Genomic DNA, 10360 nt, shown 5'->3' with positions numbered 1-10360 from the left:
AGGGTGAACATTGAGGCCAATAAGTAGATGTTGCAAGTGCTTCGCTAGAAATACGCCCCATTTTTTGGAATGCTCGTTTGCAAATTCTTTGACGTCGACAGACGACTTGGTACTTGTGACTTCATGGGTACATTGTTTTCTCCTCTAAATTGATAAAATTTGAAAGTTCCATATAGCACTCAGGGGCTCCATGTATGCTGAATATGCACGTGAATTGGGGTTTAAATGACGGGACGTGGAGTTTCTTTTATAGTTCATGCATGGACTAGACGGTATATTCTTGTTTTTTATGGAAAGCTGTCGACCCACCAAAAATTTTAAATATTTGAATGTGAATTTACATAAAAAAGTCAACTAAATAAAGTGTCTAAGTAACCGTCATAAATTACCGTCAAACATGCATCAAAAATAATTTTTATCGACCTTTATTTTAATGCTTATTTTGATGCCGGTATCGATTCGTATTTTATGGTCTATTTTGACTTTGGAAAAGTTTTAATAGAACCACGTGTTGGAATTAGGGCTAGGGTTGCAACAATGCACACACACACAAGATAGAGAAGCTTCAGAGCACACAAACTCACTAGATAGAATGAACAAATGTGTGCCAAATGCAAAAGATAAGTAGAAACCCCAAAATGAGTGGATAAGAGGGTGTACATATGCACGGGGAAAAAAACCTCCTAGTGAGGGAAAAAGTGCCCCGACGACGGTCCTACGTTGTCGTGACGTGGGCGGTGTCGCTGGGAAAGTGCGAGACTTCTGGCTGTGAGAGTAGCTTTCAAATCCCTTACAATCCAACTAATGTGTTCTGTAACCCTCGTACCTTAAACCTTCATCCCAAGAAATGTCCCAACAGCCTTCAAACAAGACAACATGCTCATCCACAACTGATACCATGTAATATAGATTCATCCAAAACAACACTCAAACATCATAGAAATATCATCGTGTATCACCATCATCCCATTTATCATATGTTCAAACCAAATCCTCAGTCATCTTTGCACTTGCTAAAAAAGATGTCTCAACAACCCTGAGACAGGGGACTCATACACGAGAAGAACAAAAACATAGACATGAAAGTGAACATCCACAAGTGGACTCAAGAAAATAGAACCTCAAACTTGCATCCTCATCATATCAGATACAATCTTCATTGAACCTGGAGCTTCATCTCTTGAGCTAAGCAAGTCCTCTTTGTTCAAAGCTCCAATCCTCAATGATGTAATCTATACCACAACATCTACAGGCCTTCCTCTTCAGAAAACAAGGAACAATTGAGCGATGAAATCAATTATCTAACAAAGATGCTTTCACAGATATCCTACTGCATCCTCACATCCTAGATGATCATCTACCTCCTCAGCACACCCTACCCTCTGATTTGACTCAAAATCTCACATCGCTGGCTTGCTCTTCTCTACAACCATCAAACAATGCAGGACCTCAAAACCTATAAACCACTTACCTCATAAAACTCTGCAGCAGCAGCAGCTGTTCACAAAGCTGCAAACCTCTAAAGCCTCAACCAAACTGCAGGTAACCCCACTTCTGCAGATCCCTTCACTACTTCTTCCAAGCCCAAAACTTCAAAACTGGCCACCCCACCACCACAAGGCAGGCTCTTGTCCAACACAAGCAATCCCTCTCTTGAACCTGCAGGCTGCGCCTCTGCTCTGCGCTTCTAGACGACCACCCTCGTCTCAGCTCATCTACCCTGCTTTATCACTAGTCAGTTCCTTGCTATACAAGGCGGCCACCACCTCTGTCACTGTCTTCCACCTCACACCCAGCAGCACTGCTTTCTCACGATCACCCCGGCACCTCTGCCCCAGGCGGTTCTTCCCCACACACAAAGCGGCTGGCCTTACTCCTTCTGCTCACTGACGACTTTCAGCAAAGGTGATTCCCCTTCGCTCCTTTTCCACTGCACTGTATCAAACTCCCAGCCCTTGTGGCTCTGCCGCTGGAGAAGCTTCTCCCCCCTCTTCTCACGAACCGGCCCCTCCGTGTATACCTGCTGCTGCACACCTTCCGCGTCCGAGAGCCTCCGGCCTTCTACTTCAGAGCGCCGTCCAGCCGCTCTTCAGACTCGCGATCGGTTATCACACTTCTCCAATCTTTTTTTCCCCCTACACACAAGGCTTCTGGCCTTTCTCCTCCTGCTCATTTTGCGCCTTCTAGCTTCCATCTTTTTTGTTTTTCTACCACCTTCTACGCCTTCACCCTTCGAGATGTCTGTGCTGGCCGCCTCCAGAACCTCCACGTCCTTCTTGCCACTTAATATTATATATATATATATATATATATATATATATATATATATATTATTTTGCCTAAGATGGCCACCCCAATATGCTTCTTTTCACACCATGTCAAGGCATATTGGCCTCATCATCTTTAATTGCCCATGCCTCATACCTTCGAATACTGACTCACGAGTGCCCATTGTATTTGGACGCGCCCACAAATTCAGACGACGGAGCAGCTGAAACCATCCCCAGCTGACCTCTCACCGGACAGGCTTGTAACAAGTTCAAAATAAAAGCCATCTACCCTGTACACCTGGCAACGCCCTCAAAAGCAAAACCTTCACCACGCCATGCATCCATATGTACACAGGCACAGAGACTTCTGCTAGTTCTCGGAATATCGTGTACACTGTGGCACTTAACCCCATGCATCTGGATTTGCATTTAATGGCCTCACATGCATGGTTTCACACCATAGACGTGCCGTGGCACGACATCCACCCCCTCTAAACCTGCACATCCTCTGGTATGTGCCAAGTCATCATCAAGATCCACATATATCTGAATGTCATCTTCATACATTAATCAGCAAAAAGAACCTGTCATCTGGCCAACCCCCATGTTTGGAACACTTTAAAGTGTTTCAAACCAAGCTTTGGTATCCATAAATATCAAACAAGTAAAAAAAACAAAGCCTTCCAGATTATCCACCATTGTTCTGCATTCAATCCCCAGATACATTTGTCATGGTTGCCAACAATCCATATACCACGATCAAATACCCATTTGCATTCCACGTGAGCCTGCTCCATTGAGTTATACCATATCCTTGGTTCAAATACACATAATGGCATCATAGCAAGCCATTCATCACATTGTGCTCTTTTGCATATTGCCTCCTCATCTATCTTCACCACCAATATGCTATCAAAGCCTTTACATGCTTCACATGCATCTATGCAAACTGGTGCAAGAAAATCAAGGTGTGATGCTACATCAGAATGTCGCATTCCATCAATAGCATAAACATCAAAAGCATCATCTTTGTCATGTAAACAAAACACATCTCTAGCATCATCAAGAGTGCAAGAAGCCTCATTCATAGATTGTTGGTTACCGATGTTTGCAAATAGAAACTCATCATCATCAAACAGCTGAGCCATCCCAAGATCCTCACTGTCTTGAGCAATAGACTCATCCACATAAACATTAACTTCACTAAACTGATCCTCTAACAAAACCTGCTTGTCTTGAAAGAGAAACTCCAAACAAAAACCACCATCTGCAAAGCAAACATCCTCTGAAACAACATTCGTATGACTTCCGATCACATATGCACTATCCTCCATAACATCATTAGCAATATGCATATCATCAACACCTTGAACACTATCAAACAAACATGGCAAAGCATTCATAGAAGCATCATAACCATCATCCATGGCATCTCCTTTGTCATTTTCCCTCTTACGCTTTTCCTCTACCTGTGCCTCATTATTCTGGCATTTTGCAATGTAGGCATGAACAGATTGAGAATCCATAGGTTCTTCCCAGCCAGTCTCAAGACGTATACAGTCTCCTGCCTCGGAATCCTCCATGAAATAATCATCCTTCAAAGCAAGCTTGAACTCCTCCCAATTTCTGCCACCATGTGCTGCCTGTAATCTTCTTATGCGCCCTCTTATTTCGGGAACACATACCAGCTCAAAGCTTCGAACCATATCCTCCTGAGTCACCCTGTCTAGCTCCATTTCCTTTATGTAATTGCGCAGGTACTTTGTGATATCCTTTCCATCAAATTGATCCACCTTTTTCACAATTGATTGTAGTGCTTTGGTCGTGGAAATTTGTCCCCTCTCAGCAGCTTGCTGCTGTTGCATGTACATAGTAAACATCTGAAACATCTGCATAACTCCGGGATCAAAATGAACCCCCTGACCCTCAGAATTCTCAGCCATAGCTTCCCTGTATATTTCACCACACTCTCACCCCAACAGTTTCACGTCGGGTTCACCAAAGATGTCGTGACGTGGGCGGTGTCGCTGGGAAAGTGCGAGACTTCTGGCTGTGAGAGTAGCTTTCAAATCCCTGACAATCCAACTAATGTGTTCTGTAACCCTCGTACCTTAAACCTTCATCCCAAGAAATGTCCCAACAGCCTTCAAACAAGACAACATGCTCATCCACAACTGATACCATGTAATATAGATTCATCCAAAACAACACTCAAACATCATAGAAATATCATCGTGTATCACCATCATCCCATTTATCATATGTTCAAACCAAATCCTCAGTCATCTTTGCACTTGCTAAAAAAGATGTCTCAACAACCCTGAGACAGGGGACTCATACACGAGAAGAACAAAAACATAGACATGAAAGTGAACATCCACAAGTGGACTCAAGAAAATAGAACCTCAAACTTGCATCCTCATCATATCAGATACAATCTTCATTGAACCTGGAGCTTCATCTCTTGAGCTAAGCAAGTCCTCTTTGTTCAAAGCTCCAATCCTCAATGATGTAATCTATACCACAACATCTACAGGCCTTCCTCTTCAGAAAACAAGGAACAATTGAGCGATGAAATCAATTATCTAACAAAGATGCTTTCACAGATATCCTACTGCATCCTCACATCCTAGATGATCATCTACCTCCTCAGCACACCCTACCCTCTGATTTGACTCAAAATCTCACATCGCTGGCTTGCTCTTCTCTACAACCATCAAACAATGCAGGACCTCAAAACCTATAAACCACTTACCTCATAAAACTCTGCAGCAGCAGCAGCTGTTCACAAAGCTGCAAACCTCTAAAGCCTCAACCAAACTGCAGGTAACCCCACTTCTGCAGATCCCTTCACTACTTCTTCCAAGCCCAAAACTTCAAAACTGGCCACCCCACCACCACAAGGCAGGCTCTTGTCCAACACAAGCAATCCCTCTCTTGAACCTGCAGGCTGCGCCTCTGCTCTGCGCTTCTAGACGACCACCCTCGTCTCAGCTCATCTACCCTGCTTTATCACTAGTCAGTTCCTTGCTATACAAGGCGGCCACCACCTCTGTCACTGTCTTCCACCTCACACCCAGCAGCACTGCTTTCTCACGATCACCCCGGCACCTCTGCCCCAGGCGGTTCTTCCCCACACACAAAGCGGCTGGCCTTACTCCTTCTGCTCACTGACGACTTTCAGCAAAGGTGATTCCCCTTCGCTCCTTTTCCACTGCACTGTATCAAACTCCCAGCCCTTGTGGCTCTGCCGCTGGAGAAGCTTCTCCCCCCTCTTCTCACGAACCGGCCCCTCCGTGTATACCTACCGCTGCACACCTTCCGTGTTCGAGAGCCTCCGGCCTTCTACTTCAGAGCGCCGTCCAGCCGCTCTTCAGACTCGCGATCGGTTATCACACTTCTCCAATCTTTTTTTCCCCCTACACACAAGGCTTCTGGCCTTTCTCCTCCTGCTCATTTTGCGCCTTCCAGCTTCCATCTTTTTCGTTTTTCTACCACCTTCTACGCCTTCACCCTTCGAGATGTCTGTGCTGGCCGCCTCCAGAACCTCCACGTCCTTCTTGCCACTTAATATTATATATATATATATATATATATTTTATTTTGCCTAAGATGGCCACCCCAATATGCTTCTTTTCACACCATGTCAAGGCATATTGGCCTCATCATCTTTAATTGCCCATGCCTCATACCTTCGAATACTGACTCATGAGTGCCCATTGTATTTGGACGCGCCCACAAATTCAGACGACGGAGCAGCTGAAACCATCCCCAGCTGACCTCTCACCGGACAGGCTTGTAACAAGTTCAAAATAAAAGCCATCTACCCTGTACACCTGGCAACGCCCTCAAAAGCAAAACCTTCACCACGCCATGCATCCATATGTACACAGGCAGAGAGACTTCTGCTAGTTCTCGGAATATCATGTACACTGTGGCACTTAACCCCATGCATCTGGATTTGCATTTAATGGCCTCACATGCATGGTTTCACACCATAGACGTGCCGTGGCACGACAACGTGTGTTCACACACATCACTACCATCATATAATGCTACAAATCCCCCTTGGAGTGATAATGTGAACATGTACAAGGTATGGCCGATCAATGCTGAAAAGGTAGTAAGCTCAAAGATTTACGAAAAGCTTGGAACTTTTCATGAGGAAGAGCCATGTTGTCATGTGTAGGCACATAGACCAAGCTAATCTCTGCTGCTATAGAGAGTCTTTCCCTGACAAAGTGGTAATGCACCTCAATGTGCTTAGTCCAAGCATGAAACAATGGGTTCCTCACAACTGCTAATGTGCTCTAGCTGTCAGTGAAAATTGTAGTGCTAGACGATTTTCCAACACCCAAATCAACCATAAGATGTCTAAGCCACACACACTCAACTGTAGCTATAAAAGCTACCCTATGCTCAGCTTCACAGCAGCTAGAAGTGGCCACTGTACACTACTTTTTGCTGACCAAGGCGAAAGCAAAACCCACTAGTGGACACTCGTGTGTCATAACATCCAGCCCAATCTGAATCACTAAAAGCATGCAGCTGTGACACATTCCCCATTGGATAAAACAATCCAAAATACTGAGTGCCCTGCAAATAGTGAAAAACCCGCTTGATAGCCTGCTAATGCTTTGTACCTAGGCTATGCGAAAATTAGCTCAACTGTGAGACCGCATACTGTATATCTAGTCTCGTGTTATATATATAAAGAAGGGATCCAACAACCTGTTGATATACAAACTAGCATCAAAAGAGTCTCTTGCATCTTTGTAAGATTCCTCCCCCAACCCCTTTTGATGTCTAGTATCTTCCCCTGTAATCAATCCCTCTTCAGAAATATAAAGACCTTGTTTCTAACTGTTTTAACCTAGAGAGAGAAAATATTCTAGAGAGAGAATATTCACATTTTGAATATTTTTGGATTAAAAAATATCTCATATAATTAAGATGAGCTCCCCTGAAATAGAAATTTAAAAAGAATTTTCCAATGTGCAATTGGAATTAATTGGAAATAGGTATAAAGAACCTTAGCCTAAGGGTCTAAATTTTCATAAATCTTTAGACTATGGTCCAATTAAGGTTCCTATGGGCCAATAGCATCAATCCATGTGTAGGGAGGAGATAAATCCAAATTGTAAAAAAGAAAATACCCAAAAATGAGTAAATGCTCAGTGCTCACATGAGGTGAAGAGTTGAAAATGTACAAGGTTTATTAGTAAAAAACTATATTAAAAATATGAGATATTTTGGAAATAATTATTTTATTATGACACATATGTAAGGAAGGGGAGTCCCTTAAATGCTCACATAAGATGAAGAGTTGAAAATGTACAAGGTTTATTAGTAAAAAACTATGAGCAATATTAAAATGATTCCATTATGACACATATGTAAGGAAGGGGGAATTCTTTAAAGGAGGTGCATATTTCACATGCTTGAATAAATTTTAAACTCATAAAAAATTGAGATATTTTATCTCTCCTCTCTCCTCATTCAAGTCTAGTTCCAAAAAGTTAGCTTAACTGACCTAAAAATGGTCAAAAAGTGACCAAACTGACTTGGAAAATTCTAGAATTAGTTTGTTTGGTTAGGAGCTCAAATTTTCCTATAAATAGAAGCCTCCCCTTGTTGAAAAAGATATAGAGTCTTATGCCTTGTTACTCTACTCCACCTAAGCCAAAATATATAGTGTCTTATGCTTTATTACTCTACTCCACCTAAGCTAAAATATATAGTGTCTTATGCCTTGTTACTCTACTCCACCTAAGCCAAAATATATAGTGTCTTATGCTTTATTACTCTACTCCACCTAAGCTAAAATATATAGTGTCTTATGCTTTGTTACTCTACTCCACCTAAGCCAAGAACTGTGAATTCTTTAATAATTCACTAGTTTTTGACACTTCTCACTTTCTTCAATCCCCATTGGTGGCTCCATCAACATACTAAACCAATTGATTGGTTGGGGGCCTCTACCGTGAATAAAGAATCAAGCAAATTATAAGAAATGGTCATACTCATGACCCATTCTCAATCCAAATGAAGCTTTTCATAAAGCTTTTCCTTAATCCAAGATTAAGCTATGCTTGAGGCCAAATTAATGGCTTTTTGCTATGCTTTTAGTTTACGCACATTGATGATTCAATCCATTATGGATTGATGACCCAATTAGAGACCATTCTAATTATTTCCTTAATGATAAGCTTTATCCCTTAGAAAAAAATTGAGATTTATCAGTCATAGTAGCGGAGCTATGGCACAATTTTTATAGAAATTACGCATAAAATAAATTCATTCAAAGCATAAAAAGAGGACTCCCTACCATATTCTAGGAACTATTATCCTAGATTAATTAAAAGAATTTTATTATGCATGGAGATGTGGATGTTTGCATGTAGATGTAGATGTATGGATGTGAGTGTGAATGTGGAGGTGGATGTATGCATGGAGATGTGGATGTATGCATGTGGAAGTAGATGTATAGATGAGGATGTAAATAGAGATGTGGATGGATGCATGTAGATGTAGATGTATAGATGTGGATGTGAATGGAGATGTAGATGTAGGCATGTAGATGTAGATGTATAGATGTGGATGTGGATGTATGCATGTAGATGTAGATGTATAGATATGGATGTGGATGTGGAGGTGGATGTATGCATGTAGATGTAGATGTGGATGTGGATGTGGAGATGGATGTATGCATGTAGATGTAGATGTATAGATGTGGATGTGAATGTGGAGGTGGATGTATGCATGTAGATGTAGATGTAGGAGGAGAATGTGAATGTGGATGTGGATGTGGATGTATGCATAGAGATGTGGATGTATGCATGTAGATGAGAATGTACGCATATAGATGTAGATGTATGGATGTGAATGTGCATGTAGATGTGGATGTATGGATGTGGATGCATGAATGTGCATGTAGATGTGGATGTGAAAATAGATGTATGGATGTAGATGTGGATGTGTGGATGTGAATGTGGATGTGGAGATGTGAATATATGTGTGGATGTGGACGTGGAGATGTGAATATATGTATGGATGTGAATATACGATATGTGATGTGAAGGAATATGAAGTGTTGAGATGGGATGAGTATACATATAAATGGAATATGGAATAAGTAATGTGGATTGATGAGGGATAATGTGGAAAAATGAAAGTAAAAATAGAAACTGTATTGTAAACTGTTTGTAAATGCTGTTTGTAAATGACTGTTTTATGTCAAGATTGCTGGGGGAGCATTGTGACTATCTTGTGATTAAGGTCGTGGAGACCTAACTGATAATGTTGCAACTGCTGACGGAGAGTCAATGAAGGACGTCTCGCGTAGCAAGGTCGGCCGAGGTCTTGACCAGCCTCGGTGCGATTAAAATGGTGAGCTTCCGGTACGGTGGATGAGGGGCCAAGGAAGCGGCCTATGAGTGAAGCGCTAGGTCAACTGCGAAGGATCCTAGAGGGTGCTGACTATACGGTGCTCGGGCTCTGGGTCGCCTAGGATACCCACGCGTGCGTCGAGGAAGATATTGGAACAAAGTTGGAGTTGTTTTCTGAAATCGGGCATGGATCTGGTTGATTGACCTTGCTGGTCTTCAATGGATGAGTCCATGGCTCTTTATATGGATCTGTTGGTTGATCTTGCTGATCTTCAACGAGAGTCCATCTTGATAAGTGATTATATTGCCAAGTATTATGGGCTAGGGATTAGGAAACGGCCCCTGAGTGGACAGGTGGTGAGCGTCCTAGTTGCCAATGATGCCATAAATACTCTGATGAAGGAATGATGGAAAAATTAAGAATCAACTGGATAAATTGGAAGATGGTGATCAGTGATACTATGGTTTTATTAAAGGACTGTTTTAAACTGGTTGAATCTGTGAAAAGGCAATTTCATATTGGGTGTGTGAGTGGTGTGACTAGTTTTATTTTGCATGAACATCCGGCTAGGGGGCCTTGGAACTCTTTTCCTTGGTACCCGGGACAAAACCTAACCAAATTCTTAATTGGATCCCATCATTACAGTGGTTGGGCGGTTGGCTAACCCATGGGTTTGGATGGGGTTAGGCTGGACTGATGGA

This window comes from Cibotium barometz, chromosome 26 (genome assembly GCF_041138505.1).
Source record: "Cibotium barometz isolate CiBa-2024 chromosome 26, ASM4113850v1, whole genome shotgun sequence".
Classification (NCBI taxonomy): domain Eukaryota; kingdom Viridiplantae; phylum Streptophyta; class Polypodiopsida; order Cyatheales; family Cibotiaceae; genus Cibotium; species Cibotium barometz.
Note: the sequence above shows the minus strand (reverse complement) of the source record.